At 62.0% G+C, this 16,657-nt stretch overlaps 1 long non-coding RNA gene across 1 annotated transcript; it reads left to right on the top strand.

Moving 5' to 3' along the window:
• Window positions 1–290: 290 nt before the first annotated feature.
• On the top strand, window positions 291–6,342 carry LOC144340960 (uncharacterized). The gene is made up of 2 exons (XR_013417496.1): window positions 291–414; window positions 5,863–6,342. It is a non-coding gene; the product is annotated as an uncharacterized LOC144340960 (long non-coding RNA).
• The last annotated feature ends 10,315 nt before the right edge of the window (window positions 6,343–16,657 follow it).

Raw genomic sequence — 16,657 nt, 5'->3', positions numbered from 1 at the left:
GGCCCAGGGCCGGAGACGGGGCCCGGCGCCCTGGTGGTGTGCGGTGGGCAGGAGGCGGGTGGGGTCTGGGGTTCCGTGCTTCCCGCCCCGAGGATACTTTCTCCCTAGCTTGTCGTGCCGTCCGGTTCTGCCCCGTCCTTAGATCTCAGCTCTGAGCTGCCCTCACAGCCCTGCACATCTTTTCTGGCCACACCGGTGGCCCGCGGGGTTCTGGCTGCTTCTGTCTCGCGGTATTGGCCTCCCTGACTGGCCGCGGGTGTGGGGCGCCGTGGGCGGGGTCCCCGGGGCGAGGCTGCCCGGCCTCCGCGGTTGGTTCGGCGCCCGCGGGGCTGCAGCTCCCGGCTCGCACTCCATCATCGACGGATGACAGCAGGAACGGTGGGAGTTCATTACAGGGACCATGAATTGTTGGAGGTAATTTAGATTACAATTTAAAGTTTAATTTAAAAATCTATCAACAAATGTGAAAGTACTGGAGGAACATTTTAAAATGCACTTTAATCTCACCAGCACAAATAGCTTCTCGGGGCTCTAAACATCATCACCTGGAAAAACAGTAAAACTTTACTGCATCTTTAATTAAATTACAAACACAAAGGATAATTAAATTTTTTATTTTTATTTTATTCGTGCCATTGTTTCTCCTCCGAGTCAATATCTTCCGGCTGCAGGAGCGGCTGTTATGAGGAAGTTTACAGCGAGGCCTGATGGGTGGATGCCCCGGGGCGGATGCTCGGCCCATGCGCCCTCCTTGCGGGCCCCGCAGCGCTGGGGCCGCGCCCCTTTCTGTCCCCACAGCGCGGACACTCCTGGCTAGCCCGTGGCGGGAGGCGCCCTGGGGACACGCGTGGCCGTGGCTCGCGGGTGTCGCGTGTGCTCACTTCCGACCGGTTCTGGGCGTTCTGAGTCTTAACTCACTCACGCCCCGCAGCGGCCCTGGGAGGCAGCCCCACCCCCTTTTACGGGCGGGGAAGCGGAGGCTCAGAGAGGTCGGGCCATCCGCCCTGGTCACACAGCGGCTGCGTCACCGGCGGACTCGAGCCTGGCCCCACCCGTGCGCGTTGCACTTCTGGGGGCTGGGCTGCGACTCAAGTCCCCTCTCCAGGACGCGGGGCTAGGACAAAGGGGCGAGTTCGGAGGGCGGGGGGGTGGCGCAGGCGCCCACGCAGGGGCTTGGTACCTAAAAGCGACATGCCGGTTCCCATGGGGGAGTGGACCGTGGGGGCTCGAGGGCGGCCGGGGTGGGGGGGGCCTTCCCCGTGGGCCGTGGGCGCAGCGGCAGGGCCGAGCCGAGGCCACCAGGGGGCGGCCTTCAGGCGCGGGCGGGGCCGGGGGCCGGGGCGCTGGCTGGGACCCTCGGGCGGGGACGGCGGCTCGGGGCGGGGGGCGCACCAGGGCTGGGGGGCAGGGGCCTGGCGGGAGCCCCTGGAGGCGCAGCCCCCTCTGGGTTGGTCGGATTCGGGAGGGCTCGGGAGGGGCGTCCAGCAGCGCTGGGTAGGGGACCTCGACTCCGGCCTGGAGGGCGGGGCGGGGCTATGGGGGGAGCACCCCGGCTCTGCGCCTGCGGGGGGGGTGTCTAGGGGTGTCGCAGCCGGGCCGCGCCCTTTCCTGCCCGCCCCGCCTCCAGAGGTAACCCCTCCCCTCCCCTTCTTCTCTCACCTTCCCCTCTTCTCTCCCCTCCTCCGCCCCTTCCCTGCCCTCCCTTCCCTTCCCCGGTGACGGTGGGAGCCTTGGTTCGCTCCTTGCCTCCCCCGAGCCTCGTTGCCTCGTCTGCAGAGGGCGGTTCTGGGTAGGGAGGTCGCAACCTCGTAGGTATGCGTGGAGGGCGGGGCGCTTCCCACGAGGACCTGCAGAGTCTGGTGGGTCTGTCGTGCTCACGACAAATCTTCTGCCCCAGCAAGGCCCGTGTGATGCCCTCTCCTCTTACCTCCTACCCCCACACTTTCCTGCAGAGCTTCCAGGCCACACCGACTCTCACGCCCACACTCTGCGCCCTTCTGCACACCGGGTGCGGGCACTAGCGCACGCACCGCCGTCCCCAAGGCTCGTTGGCCCCTCCTGCCTGGCACGCCCGCCCCTGGCACTTGCCTGCAGACGGGGCGCAGGCCACACGGAGTGTTCAGTTTTAGTGCGGTGGCTGCTTAATTATTGGTTAATCTAGCAATTTAGCATGCTTCATTTAATTCTAATTAGGAGAATTAATAGGCAGGGAATAGCGATTTCAATAGACTGGCACAAAACAAAACCTAGCCTGGACATCGTGCCGGTCTGGAGGCCGTGTCCAGGCTTGGGGTGGGCTCTGGGGGTGTTGGCAACCAGGACTGCAGACCTTTCCAGACGCCTGAAGGTCGTGGCGGGGGAGGGCACTCAGGGCGGGCAGGAATCGCGCTGTGGCTGCTCACCGCGGCCTGCAAGGGCAGCCGGGCCAAGGGCATGGGGAGCATCCCCGGGCAGCACCCCCGCAGCCCCCCACCTGCACCCCTGCAGCCCCTCACCTGCAGCCCCCCACCCGCAGCCCCCCACCCGCAGCCCCGCCACTGCCTGGCCCGGCAGAGCCTGTGTTTGTCTCTGCTCATGATCGGCTCCCTGACAAGGCCCCGACATTGGACAAGGCTGTTCCTCTAATTAAGGGTGCTAATTGAATTAAATGGCCGCGGTAATGAGCAGATGAGCGGCATAAAAAGCACAGAGTCAGATAGGCCAATTAACAAGAGCGCCGCGCATAATTATAACATTGGAAATACATGCAGCTCGCTCCAACATTGTTAATTGTTACTGGGGGATTTATGGTAATTGGCCCACAACAGGCAGCCGGGGAACCTGCCCAGGGCTGGTAATTAAAAAAATGATATTCTACACAAATGCCGGATGGCCTAATTAGGCCTTGATTTACATAAAGGCCTGTGAGGAGGTGCTGGGCACCTCACCGCTGCTGCTGGGGCCACTCTGGCCAGCAGTCCACCAGGTGAGGCCAGCAGGCAGGAGCCCCCACAACACCCCACACCCTGTGGCCACGGGAGCTGCTGGTGTCCAGGCTCCGTCTGCTGGTGGGGTCCCCATGGCCATCCCTGAGCACTGAGCACAGGCCCTGCCTCTGTCTGGGAGAAGACCTCCAGGGCCCAAGGCCACCTTCCCCTGGGTTTGCCACTGTCCTGGGGGGCAAGTCCATCCATCCAGCACATGGCCCCCTCTACTCTCCCTGTGTGCTCCCCTCCTGCAGTGTCCCAGTGAGTGTGCCTGGCCAATGTCCTGGGCGCATGGTCAGGCAGGTGATCTGGGTCCAGCCCTCCCCTACCACGAGGACAGCCTCAGACCCAACGCCCCTGGTGCGGGAAGTGCCCCTGCCCCCACCGTACCCACTCAGTTGCCTCAGAGAAGCCCGGAACACTACCAGACGCACAGAGGGCTGGAGGGAGGGAGGGGCTGGGAACAGTGTGCAGTATGGGAGAGAGGGGCAGGGGCACCCTTGGAAGGCAGAGAGGAGGCCAGCTAAGCTCTGACTCATCCCTCGGTCTGATTTACCCCCCTCCCTCAAGGAGGCTGCCCTGCGCCCCATTTTACAGGGTGGGAAGTGAAGTCTTATGTCTGGCAAACTAGGCCCAACTCTCCGGGCTTCCACCACAGCCCGTCTCCTCTCCAGGGGCTGTCCCCAGGGGCCAGCATGGTGCCAGGCATCTCCAGAATGTGGACCCCTGCTGTCCCCATGCCCCAGTCCCAGCAGGGGCACAGTCCCAGCCGCCCCTGCGGCATCCCCGGCCCGCCCGCCGCCGCCACCTCTTCGACTTTCTCAAGCACATTTACTGTAACGTTCACACTCTGAACAGAAAACTCTGCCTCATTTACAAATGTAATTTCAATTGAGGGTAGTTTTCCAATCTCCTTTCATTTGAGTCCCAATTGAGCCCCTTCTCGCGGTGCTGATGGCATGATTAGACAGTGTGCGCGCCGAGGCAGATTAGTCAAGCGCGGCCTCGTAAATTGGGAAGGATGTTTTATCAGGACACGTCGCTGCACTGCAGGCAGCTGTGGGGTGCTCCGGGCTGTCCCCTCAAATCACAGTTATGGAATAATTTAGCCCGCGATTCTCTGCGATTACTGCCGCCACTGATCATGCTGTCACTTTCCGAGTGAGCACTTCATCCTGCGTTTATTCATGCCAGATCTGTTTTGCTTTCGTAATGAGCACATATTACCCCGGCACAAAGAGGATGAAGGCGGCCGCGTGATAGATAGGCGTGAGATTAAATGGGATCTTTATGACTTCTGCAGCCATCAGTTCTGACTGTGTGATAAGACGCGTCGACTAGGGCCCTGATTTGCTCTTTATTGGAGCCAATATTAGCATGCGCTCACCAGTGCACGGGCTGATCAAACCCACTTAAGGTGGACTCACCGCATAGGGCCAGCTGCAGATGCTGCTGGGATAGCTAGGAGGGAGGCTGCAGCCCACAGCCAGGCAGGTGGGGGGTGGTGTGGAATTCTCACACTGCCCTGAGGCCACTTCACCCTGGGTGGCTGCAGGGGGTCCCGGGGGTGAGGTGCCCCTGGCGACCCCGGGCACAGTGGGCTGTCCTGTATGCCTGGGTCTCAGGGTGGCCCTCTCCTTTCCCACCCCTTACCAGGCTGCCAAGAACGATGACTCCCCCAGCCCTTTCTGGGGACCCAGCAGCCTCCTCACCGTGTCCCCAGCTCCTGCTCTCTGGCAAGGAGGGAGACTGGCTTGTTTAGGAGGGGTGCCAGGCCATTTCCTGGGTGGGGGCAGTGTGCAGCACCTTCCTCTTCCGCTCGCTATCATGGAGACCCCTCCCTCCTCCTGCTGGACAGCCGCCACCTGTACTCACCTTCGGGCAAGGCGCTCCCCGTCCTGCCTCTCTATCTTCCTGCCATACCTTCAGCAACCCCCTGGACAGCCCCTCTCCCAGGCCACCCCTCTGTCAGGGGCACTGCTTGTGCCTATCACTGCCTTTCTTTCCCCTGGTGTGGCCCCTGCCAGACTGCAGCCATCTCCCCTGTCAAAGTCCCCTGCAGCTCAGATTGGATGATGCCAAGTGCAGCCCAGGGCGTGCAACTCGGGTGCAGGGTGGGATGGGGTAAGACTGGGGGCCAGAGAGACTTGGGGTGTGGTGGAGTCCTGGACCTGAGTCCACACAGCGTCCCATCCTGTGGCTGCGCTTTCTCCTGAAGGGGCTCCAGCCCTCCCCAGGGGCTGCAAGCCCAGCTGGGTGTGCCCCATGCAGTCAGCCCTGCCAGGCGGCCCCCAGGTACCTTTTCCCCCAGCAGGGCATGGGCAGGCAGTGGGCACTTGGGGCAGCTGGCTTGCTGCACTCTGTTCTCTTCGTGGGCAGATGGGACCCCTTCACTGCGTGGGGACTGGGCTGCTCTCACATGCCTTTAGACGTGCAGGTCGCTTCTGTGGCCCCCTTCTGTGAAGGGCCTGTCACTCATCCACCTGGCACATTTTTAACCTCAGTGTCATGTGTTGACACCGAGGGAGGCAGAGACCATGAAAGCTCATCATAGCCGAGGAGTTCGGGCAGCTAGTCCATCTGGGGAGGACCAGCAGCCTGGCACACAGGGCGTGGGCCCTCCTGCCAGAGGCAAGCTGAGCCTGCCACCCGCTGACCACCAGCCGTCCAGCCAGCCCCACTCACTGGCTCCAGGCCCTCCTCCTGCACCTGCCCAGGCCTTGCCTGTCTCAGGGGAGCCCGTGTCTGCAAGGCCCCACAGGAGGGGCTGGGACGGAATGGGGCTGAGGGTCCCTTGAAATGATCCCTCGGCTGAGGGCCACAGAGGAAGAGGGGTGTGGGGGCACCAGAGACCATCTGTGTTTTGGAAGAATGTCTTTTCCAATCTTCCTCACAGAGGAATCCGAAGAAACATGCTGGATGTCCCCGGAGGAGGAGCTGAACCCATGTGAGGGGGGACTTCACTGACTCTCCCCACACACAGGGCACGGGGAGAGCAGCCACATGACTGGCGGGCTGGGGCTTTTGCCCCTGATGGGAGGGGATGAGGAGGGCACCGGTCTGGCCCTGAGACAACCCCCAGACCAGCCCCGACTGGGACACTCTGCAGGATGTCAAGCAGCGCCCCCCAAAGCTGTCAAGGCCATCCTAGACCAGCGGGGCCTCAGGAGATGGTGCAGAGTCCCGGACCAGACAAAGGGCACTGGGAAAGCAGGAGCCTGAAGGAAGGCTGGAATTCAGGGAAGAGCCATGTGCCAGGCTGTGACGAAGGTGACAAGATGAAACACTGACGGGGGCGGGGGAGGCATGCGAACTCTATGCGCTACCTTTGCACTACTCTGTAAATCTAAAATTATTCAGAAATGAAAGTTAAAAATCACTCTGGCTCTGGTGTGCAGTGTGGCTGCTGGGAGGGGGGTGAAGAGCTGGGGATGAGGGAGAAGCTGGGATGAGGGAGGAGCTGAGGGCGAGGGAGGAGCTGAGATGAGGGAGGAGCTGAGGGTGAGGGGGAGCTGAGGATGGCCGGAGCTGGGAGGGAGAAGCTGGGGATGAGGAGGAACTGCAGTGAGGGAGAAGCTGGGAATTGGGGAGGAGCTGAAATGAGGGAGCAGCTGGGATATGGGAGGATCTGGGAATAGGAAGGAGTTGGAAATGAGGGAGAAGCTGGGGATTGGAGAGGATCTGGGGATGAGTGAGGACCTGAGGGAGGAGCTGGGGATGAGGGAGTGGCTAGAATGAGGGAGGAGCTGGGAAAAAGGAGGAACTGGGATGAGGGAGGAGCTGGGGAAAAAGAGGAGCTGGGATGAGAGAGAAGCCAGGAAGAGGGAGGAGTTGGGAATGAAGAAGGATCTAAAATGAAGGAAGAGTTGGGATGAGGGAGAAGCTGAAGGGGCGGGAGGTGTGGAGAGACATTTTAGAGGTGGGAGGCTGTGTGTGTGTGTGTGTGTGTGTGTGTGTGTTTGTGTGAGGGTGAATATGTGAATGTGAGTCAATGTGTGTGAATGTGGGTGTAAATGTGAATGTGTGTGTGCGAATGTGTGTGTGTGAATGTGGGTGTAAATGCGAATGTGTGTGAATGAATATGAGTGAATGTGAGAACAAATGTGTGTGAAAGTGAATTGTGTGAATGTGGGTGTGTGAATGTGAATGAATGTGTGAATGTGAGTGAATGAATATGTGTGTGTATGAGTGTGCAAGTGAATGTATGTGAATGTGTGTGTACATGTGAGTGTGTGTGAGAGCAGTTTTGCGACTGGACAGTGTGTGCATGTGTGCGTAGGATGTTCTGTGTGCGTGTGCAGGGTCCTCACCTGCCTCTACAGTGGCGTGTGTGTGTGTCTGGACAGTGTGTGCATGTGCGCGTAGGATGTTCTGTGTGTGTGTGCAGGGCCCTCCACCTGCCTCCACAGTAGGGTGTGTGTGTGTGTGTGTGTGTCTGGACAGTGTGTACATGTGAGCGTAGGATGTTCTGTGTGTGTGTGCAGGGCCCTCCACCTGCCTCCACAGTGGGGGGGGTGTGTGTGTCTGGACGGTGTGTGCATGTGAGCATAGGATGTTCGGTGTGACTGTGTGTGCAGGCGCCTCACCTGCCTCCACAGTGGCTTGGCCACACCTTTTCACAGCCAAGGAAGCTGCGGGGCAGGAGTCAGGATTGGTGGCGTCATCTGCCTGTCCGCTGAGCCCCTCCCACCCTCCTGCTCCCACCGACACCCACCTGGCTTCTGCCACAGGTGGCTTGCTCTTTGTGATTTTTGGGTCTGCAGCCCCCTTCCCCCAACCAAGCCATGGATGTCCCCCAGCTGTCCCCACAGGAGTGTGGTGAGGGTCTGCGGGTCTACACGGAGCCCTAGCTGGGACACCTGCCTTGGATGCTGGGTGGGGGTTCTGTGCCTCCTGCAGGCCCCCCCAACCTCTCCCTTATCGGAGCTGCTGAGTGCTCCAGACTCCCCCACCCACCGCCCTTAATAGAAACCCATAAATATCTCTACTTGCTAATTTAAAAAGAGACCGGCTGTTTATGAGCACCCCAAGAATGACATTTATGGGCCTGAAGGTAAGTGATTATTGACAGTAGACAAAGGCCCGGAGTGGAGGAGCCGGCCCATTCACTCGAGGAGATAAGGCGAGTGTTTCGCTTTTTCATGCTAATTTCAAACCTGAACTGTACACATTAGAGCAGGGAGGACTTCCCTTTCTTTTCATCTTAAATGTCACCACAAAGCGCTGGGATCCCAGGAAAGAGACGCCCGGACGATGCTCCCCTGCTGGGGGCGCCGGGGTGTCGCTGTGGCTGCCGGGCGGTGGTGGTGGGGCTGGGATGGGGGACCGGGCAGAGAACTTAGGGTGTGGGAGGCGCCAGGGTGCGGGGATCTTGTCTCCTCCAGGTGTCACAGCGCCTGACCCCACAGCTCAGCTCCCAGGCAGAGCGGCCAGGGACCCACCGTCTTCCCATCTCACCAGGCCTCAGCCCACCGAGTGCTTAAGAGAAAAACGGGATTCAATGTGTGTGTTTCTGTGCCTGTTTATTCCATGTGTGTTGGGAACTGCTGCAGGCACACTTTTTCCAGGGCGAGGAAAATGGGGGTGGCTGCTGCCCAGAGAAAGGCGAGGCAGCCCAGAGAGCAGCTTTCCACCTCCTTGCACAATGCACCCGTTACATTCTCCCTTCGCCCGTCCAGGGTCAGAGCTCCACGAGGAGCAGGAAGTCACCCCCAAGCGCCTTGCTGAGGAGGCCCTTCCGCCTCGTGGGGCCGTGGCAATGAAGAGCACACTTGGACCCAAAGGACAGAGTACTCAGGGCGGCGAGCACAAGGCCTCGATTCCAGGGACACCTTCCTCCTGCCAGTGCCAGGACCTGGAGATGTTCTCGCCCTGGCAGCACCGGCACCTGGCACCAGGCACCGAGCCCAGTGCCAGGCACATGGAGGGTGCTCAGCCCACCCTGGCCAGGCCACTTCCTTTGTCCCGTCTGGATCCCTGTGTTTGTTGAGTGGCTGAATGACCTACTCTGTGTGATGTCTGAGGACTGAGCCACCCCTTCCGCTAAACACTCTATCCGCACACTTCCAGGCGTGAGTAAGGAATTCTGCGCCCTTGCACCCTCTTCCTACACAGGGACCCCCCCAACAGGTGTCCAGAACCCAAAGTTCTGTGGCCTAAGGAGCCCTGCTAGATAAGCCACAAGGTCAATATCCCCGCCTCTCAGTGTCAGGAGCCCCTGGAGTGGGGTTGTGAGCACCAGGCAGATCTGCTGAGGATCTGAGCGGATTCCTCAGCCAGGTGCATCTAAGCACATCTGCCAGCTGCAAGCCAGCCATGCGCCCCCTACGCAGGTGTCTTAGAGGCGTCGTGAGCCCCAGACAGTGCCCCAGAGCTGGGCTGTGTCCAGGGTTCTGCCTTCCCCCTGGCATGTTCCCTGCAACTTCATTTCTGCCCCAAAGTCTCCCCAAGAAAAGCATGTGACTAACGCCATTGCGTTGCTGTGTGAAGCCGGGGGCCTGGGGGGCCTCGCGGTGGGTGAGGCCGGCCTCACGACTCAGCTCCACAAAGGGCTCCTACCTCGTTCTGCCGCTGCCCCACCTTTCCTCCTCCACAGGCAAGGACAGGGCAGGAGGGGACGCCCTGCACGAGAGGAGCTGCTCAGTGCTGCCATCCTAGCCCTGCCGCTGGTTCTGGCCTTGTTCTCCTCGCACAACAGGCCCAGCCTCTCTTCATGCGCCTTTTCCTGCCTTTGCCCACACACCCCTGGGATCCAGGGTCATCTGAGCCAAAAGGCCTTCAAGGTCATCTAAGGTTATCCAGGTCCTCCTGGACCACAGCACCCCAAACTCCCCTGAGCTCCCCAGAGGGCTGCCCAGCCTCTGAGAAACACAAGGAAGAGGCCCCCGCAGCCCGCTGCGCATCCTGCAGACTCAGAGCCAGAGGCCGGAGAGGCCAGGCAGGCTGTGGGGAGCTGGGCCCTGCCCCGTGCCCTGCAGGCTCCCCAGGACACACCGCCCTTAGCTCCTACAGACCCACGGCCACACAGGAGCCCCAGGACCAACCAGCTCAGCCTACCCGAGACCTCGAAGGCCGGGCAGCAGCTTGCCGGGCCTGTGCCGGGAGGGTCCGCCCGGGGCTGCTGTCCATGTTCCAGCTGTGTGGCGCAGCCCACAGCCCCCATGGGGCTCCTGAGAAAGCCTGCCCTGGTGGCTGCCGCGGCCCTCCCAGCCTCTGGAGGACCCCAGGGCCGGGCGTTTCTAATGCCCCTCAGAGCTGGTTCGCGTGGGCGTTCTCAGGCAGCTGGAAAATTGAAGGGCTCGCTGGGGCGCCCTGGGAAGTATGTGGCCGCTCCCTTCTCTTTCGTCCATTTCCCCTCAAACAACTTCCCGGGAAATGGACGCGGATGCCTCTGACAGTGGATGATGGATGGTGCCGCACAGCCTGCCCGGGAGAGCGCCATGGGGCTGCGGGTGGGAGGCGGTTCGGGTGGGGTGGGCCGGCCGCCCCAGGCTGTCTGTGGGCTGCATGGGAGAGGGTGCAGATGGGATGGGGGCGCTGCTGGAGGAAGGACCTGCAGAATGAGCTGTGCAGTCGCGGCGAGTGGGCCCTCCGGACACTTGCTGTGGGGAGACTCCTGGCTGGCTTGGACCCTGCCCCGTTCTCCAGCCGGAGACCCAGCCCGCTCATCATCTCACTAGGCATCGGCTTCCTCATCTGTAAAATGGGCCTGTGCTCGCCCTGCCCCGTGGCGGCGTGAGCTCCAGGAGGTGCTGCTGAGCCGGGGCCTGGTGCACAGAAGGCAGCTCCGCGGGGGCTGCGCTGGTCACTGGGAGGCCTCAGGGTGTGCGGGCCGGCCCGCTCCGGCTGGGAGACTTCCACCTTAAGGTGTGAGGAGCCCTCCGTGGCCGAGCTCCCCTCCGCCTCTGCCGCCCTGGTGACAAATACTAATGTCTAAATCAGCAGCCGCAGGCCGCCGCCTGCCGTGTTCTTTGCTGAAATGTCACCTGTTCCTATCTAACGATTTGCATAATGCAAACCTTCTCACTCGTAAAATACAGATTAAGAGGGGAAGCCAGAGTCATTCTGGAACCAGGGAGCCATTTCAAAGGGAACGAGGAGGGAGGCCTGGGAGGCGCGGTGCTCTTAACCCCGTCCCTGCCGGCACCTCCACAGCCGGTCTGGCCCGACTCACTGGGGCTGAGCTGGGGTGGAGGTTGACCCCGTGATGCTGGGCAGGTCCAAGACGTGGGTGGGGGAGGGATGCTGCCCAGCCCTTCCCCTGACCACACGTGTGTCCCCCATCCCCCTGCACCTTCCGCCCATGTGTGGAGGGGAGGCTGGAGGGGCCGGGGGCCCTGGGCTGGGACTGTTCCTATGGTAGGTCCTTGGGGGCCTTTGGGGCTGTCCTGGCCCCAGGTGTTTTAAAGATTTGGCCTCAGGCTGAGGAGGGACTCCGAGCCCAAGTCATGATTAGGGGTTTCTCCAACCCCCCCACATCTGACTGGGTGTGTGGCCTCAGAAAAGGGGGAGCAGGTGCTGAAGAGAGAGGAGATCCCAGGACTCTGCTGAGCACAGGGGGCGTGGCCAGGGCCACCCCTTCAGCCTGGGCTGTGGGGCCATGGCCAACTTCTGGGCCGGAGGAGGGGGCAGAGGGTCCTGAAGGTCCCCAGGCGCTGTCTCTGGTGGGGGATGGCGGGGGACAGGGCTGCTGCCGGGGGTGGGAGGGGGGCTCAGAGGATGGGGTCTCTCTTCCCGCAGGAGGTGAGGCTGCTTCCTGCCCTGCGAAGCGAGGAGTGGGTGGGCCTCACGCAGCTCCAGGTCCTTCATGCTGCAAGGCCAGCGCCCGCTCGCCCGTCCGGAACCTTCCCCCCTCCCTCTCCCTCCACTGGTCTGCCCTCCACCGGTACCGGGTACCACCAGCCCTGCCCCTCCAGCTGCCCTGGGAGGGGCTGGGCTCTGGCAGGGTTCTGGGGAAAGGCGCTGCACACATGTGCAGGTCTGAGCCCTGCGGGGTGGGATGCCGTGAAACCTGGGACTGCAGCAGACTGAAGGTGGACCCAGAGTGGCACCAAGGACAGGGAGGCCCCGATGTCTAAAGGGTCAGGAGGAGAGGCCAGAGCCGAGGCTGCAGCAGATGTGGAAGGGCAGTGGGTGCCTGACCTGATGGGGGTCGGGGGGGGCCCCGGTCCAGCCCCTGCTCCAGGAGGGTCACAAAGGAGGGGCTGACTTACAGGCTTTCCCTGAGGAGAAGAGAGATCTGGGCCTGGACTTCCCCTAGAGCCCCCCTTTGTAACTCCACCCACAGGGAGCCCTGCTCACCTGGAGCTACACCCCACCTGTGACTCCCCCCAAAACCACACCCACTGAAGCCGCACCCACCTGGAGCTCCCGCTCCACCCGGAATCACACCCACCTAGAACCACACCCACCTGTGACTCCACCCACATCCCCGCCCACCTGGGGCCCCGCCCCACCCAGAGTCCAGCCCGCCAGGAATGCTTTGCATCTGGAGCCTTGCCCCTCTGCCTGCCCTGCAGCTTTCCTCTGATCATGGTCCTGGGGAGTCTGGATTTACCAGCTCCCAGCATTCATCTACCCTTTCCCTCACCTCTCCCGGGAGAGTGGACGCCTGGCAGCCTTCCCTGGTGCTCCCAGGCGCCGTGGCATTCTCATCTCCGCATTGGCAGCGCTGCGGCTTTAGCGGTGGCTCTGCGGGCCCGCTTGGTGCCGCGTCCATATCAGCTCGGGAAACGCTGGCAGCCCTGCGGTTGGTGCCACCCTCTTCTTGGCAGGCTCCAGCACAGACGGCATCTGTGTCTGATGCCCACAAGACACAATCCGGACTACCCTTGGGCTCCGCAGAGCCTCCCCCTCTGCAGGTGGGGCTCCTGCCTCCCCCCCAGGGACGAAGGAGGTCACTGTCCTGGATCTGAGGTCCTTCCCAGGGCTGTGGGACCTCAGGCTGTCCCAGCACCTCTACGGCAGTCCCTAGGGACAGGTGGAGGAGGCTGGTGTGCACACACGTGACCCAGTGTGCTGGCTTCTCTCTACTTGGAGAGCCCAGTTCTGCCCCTCCGCTGGATGCCCTCTGTGGGCAGCAGGTGAGCTGTCTGTCCCCATGGGGCACTTGCGGGGCCACACTCTCGCTCTGCCCGGGCCTATGGACATCCTGAAGCTGGCTTCAGCAGTCTCACTGGACACCAAGAACAACATTGCTAAACCTGGGTTCAGGAATGTCTAGCCATGGGGTGATTAGGTTGAGCCACAGCCAACCCGCCTGCAGGGGCTTGATTTATGGCCAAGAGACTGAGAGGGCCCCCTGCAGGGTCTTCACCCCACAAGGCCAGGGCCAGGCCTGGGACCCCAGGATCCCACCCACATAGAGGCCTCTGTCCTCTCCATGGGCAGCCTCACCTGTGTGGGCGTGTCCCCACCTGCAGGGGATGCTAAACCTTGCTAAACCTTGGGGCAAGTCTGAGGCCCCAAATGACGCCCCCCACCCCCATTTCTGGCCCAGCTGAGCAATGACCCAGTCTGGCTCTGAGCTGATGGCTCTGAGAGACCCCTGAGGAGCAGGGCTGTTGAGTGGCTTTCATGCCTGGGGCTGCTGTCACTGACCGCCCTGACCTCTCTCGAGGCTGACGGGCCGTGGGGTTTTCCAGTCTGAGCTTGCAGGGGAGTGGCCTTGGGGGTGGGCAGAGGTGAGGACGAGGGAAAGGCTGTGAGCAGCCGGGTGGGGCTGGGCCCCTCACTGCTCGTCCATCATTTACCCGCCTTGCCAGAGGGGCCCAGCCTTGGCAAGGTCAGGGTCCTGCCTACCAAGAGCAGATGTTCTGGGGACTCTGACCTGCAACCAGACGGCTGCCGAGAGGCCCCCAACACGGAGGCCCAGAGAACAGCCAAGGATGGCCCCACGTGGGACTCAGGGAGCAAGGCCCAGGGTCCCCAGGACTAGGAGGCCTTGGACAGGGCTTGGCCCCAGCTGGGGAAGATGACGCCAGCTCAGCTCTGAGAGGGACGCCAGGTGCAGGAGGTTGTAGAGCTGGGCTGCCGAGGGCTCTGCATCAGCAAGCAGGCCTGGCGTGCTGGGGAGCTGAGGGGCAGGGGGAGCGCCTTTGAGGGCCCCCAGCCCAGCCGGCTGCATCTGCAGTCTCCCCCGTCCTGCCCCTCACTCTGGCCTCTTCAGACCACTGACCCCACAGGGACCCTCCTCAGCCATCAGCAAAGACAGGCCGGTCCTGCTCCTTTAAGCACCTTGCCCTGACCTGCACTCCCCGTGCACCTCCCTGCCACCCCAGCCCACCCCCGTCCCACGGAGGGGCAGCCTCCACGGCCCTCCCACACCCACATCAAGGGGGCTCCTGTCTGGTCACCATGGTGATCTTGCTAAACCTCAGGGGCAAGTCTCAGGCCCCAAATTACGCCCCCATCCACAACATTACCTGGCCCAGCTGACGTCTCCCTCCTCCTGCAGACACCCTACAGCTCCCATAGCTCTGCCTTCCCATCAGCCATCTCCTCACAGCTTCCTCCTGGTCCCGTCCCTGCTCCTCTTGTGCTGTTTCCACACACCACACCTGTCCCACCACCCTCTCCGCCTTTTCACGGTTGCTGCCTGAGGCCACATCGCCTGTGGGGTCCCGCCCCTCCCCTGCTCAGATCCCCACTGGCTCCCCTATGCCCCAGAAGCCTGCTGACCCTCAGGCGTGCACCTGTTCCCCTCAACCATTCTGCTTTGTGTCCCTGGGTCCCACAAGCAACCGGTTAGCCTTCCGGCCTTCGCTCCAGTGCCCAGGGCAGTGTGGGGCACAGGTGGGTGCCCTTAAGCCTAGTGCAGTGACCAGAGGCATCCCAGGGTTGGGGCCGCCGGGACCATCCTCTCTGGGGCTAAGTCACCCCAAGTTCTGGGTCTGGATGTGCTGGGTGCTGGGGAGAGCGGGGGCAGAGGGTGCCACACGGGTCACTCCTGCCTCCACCGTAGGGGTGGGGTGCAGCCCTAAGGGTGGCTGGGAGGCAGAGATGCGGAAGGGCCAGGCCTCCAGCTGCTGATAAAGCTTCATTAATGGCCTCTTGCTAATGAGAAAGCCGGGCTGATTATGACAAATTGAAGGGGGCAGGGGCTAAGTGGAGACACCAGAGACACCCTGGGGCCGGGGTGGGGTTGGAAGGGTGGGCAGGGTGGAACGGAGAGGTGGTTCCCAGGCCCCTTGCTCCTCCAGTGCCCCCTCGCTGGCCCTTCACCTGCACCTGCCCAAATCCTCACCCGCCTCGCCTCCATGCCCAGCTCTCCAAAGTCCATGAGGCCTGTGCAGCAATGGGTGGGGGTCCCTAGGGGTGACTAAGTGAACTGTTTCAGGCTTTTCTGGGCAGGACAGGAGGAAGGGCAGTCCTTAGCTTGAGGCTGGAATGGGGGTACAGGGCCTGGATGGAGACTCAGGGGCCCCTAGGGCTGCAGGGAGGACTGGCCAGGCAGGTGAGAAGTTGCCCAGAGACCCTGGGCCCAGCCATGGGGTTGTCGAGGACACCTTGAACCACCCCAGCAGAGACGGCTAGGCCAAGGCTGGGGCAGGGACCACGTGGAAAACACCCACCCGTGGGGAGCTGGCCCTGTGGTCTCTGGCTTGGGTAGGGAGGCACGAGCTCTGTGCCTCAGTTCCCCAAGAGTACCCCAGAGAAGAGGCCCATTTCCTCCTCTCCTTCAGTCCAGGAGGTGTCTGGCTTGGGAGACACACAGTCCTGGGTCTGCGGCTCAGGTGCCCCTGGTCTCTCTAGGTCCTCGTCCCCATATCCAGGACCTCAGGTGCGGGGTCTGCTTTTTCTGGGAAGCACCCCTAGCTGAGGCAGAGGCAGCTGTCTGAGCTTCCCTTCGTCCATCCGTCTGCCTGTTTCAAGCCTCACTGCACACCAGACTGTCCCAAGAGCTGGGCGCAGCAGGCAGAGAAGATCCTGCTTTCAACATCCAGGCCGCAGCCCTGCCCACCCTCACGGGCCACCCTCCCTCTGCTCGGCCCTCCCCCCAGCAGCCCCTTCCAGGCCACTGCCTGTTAGACCTGGGGACCCACAGTACCGTGTCCAGCAGCAGCCCTGGATGTCCTGACACCTCCCATCCCAACGCCTGTCCCCAATCAGCTTCTGGAACCTTCTCTCCAGGTTCCCTTCCTGACCACTGGGGTCCTGCCAGCTCTGCCTGCCCATGGGTGCTCTTGCCCGGCCCACACCAGCCCTGGGCTGGACAGCACGCAGGAGCCCCAGGATTTGAGGCACCACAGGCCCCATGCAGCTGGCCTCCTACGACGCTAGGGTGTTATTTAGAGGGTTTGGGGCGAGACAAGAACAGCCTAATGGGGCTGACCATGTGGAACGACGTCTTATCTGGGCCTGCGCCGGCCATCCATTACCGCTAATTACACCGGCCTTGTGCCTCGGCCACTCTCAGCCAGGTGGGCCACCCTGTCCTCATTGTCCTCTTCCGGGGACGGCCCCACGGCCTGCGGGAAGGGCCTGGGGTCTCCCTATCGTCCCGGAGCAGCAGCCCCACGTCGTGGGCGCCCCGTGATAGATGAAGCATGGAAATTAGTTCCAGAGTTTAACTGATAACCGCAGAGCCCGCGACACTCGGTTATGGCAGCTCTAATTGATGAGCTCATTAAGTCCATTATTAGAGAAATTGATTTCAAATAGGCACTTAGAGTGCGCGGGGAGGCAGGTGG

This window comes from Macaca mulatta, chromosome 5, assembly GCF_049350105.2.
Source record: "Macaca mulatta isolate MMU2019108-1 chromosome 5, T2T-MMU8v2.0, whole genome shotgun sequence".
Classification (NCBI taxonomy): Eukaryota; Metazoa; Chordata; class Mammalia; order Primates; family Cercopithecidae; genus Macaca; species Macaca mulatta.
The sequence above is the reverse complement of the archived record's forward strand: the minus strand, read 5'-3'. Positions and strand labels throughout refer to the sequence as shown.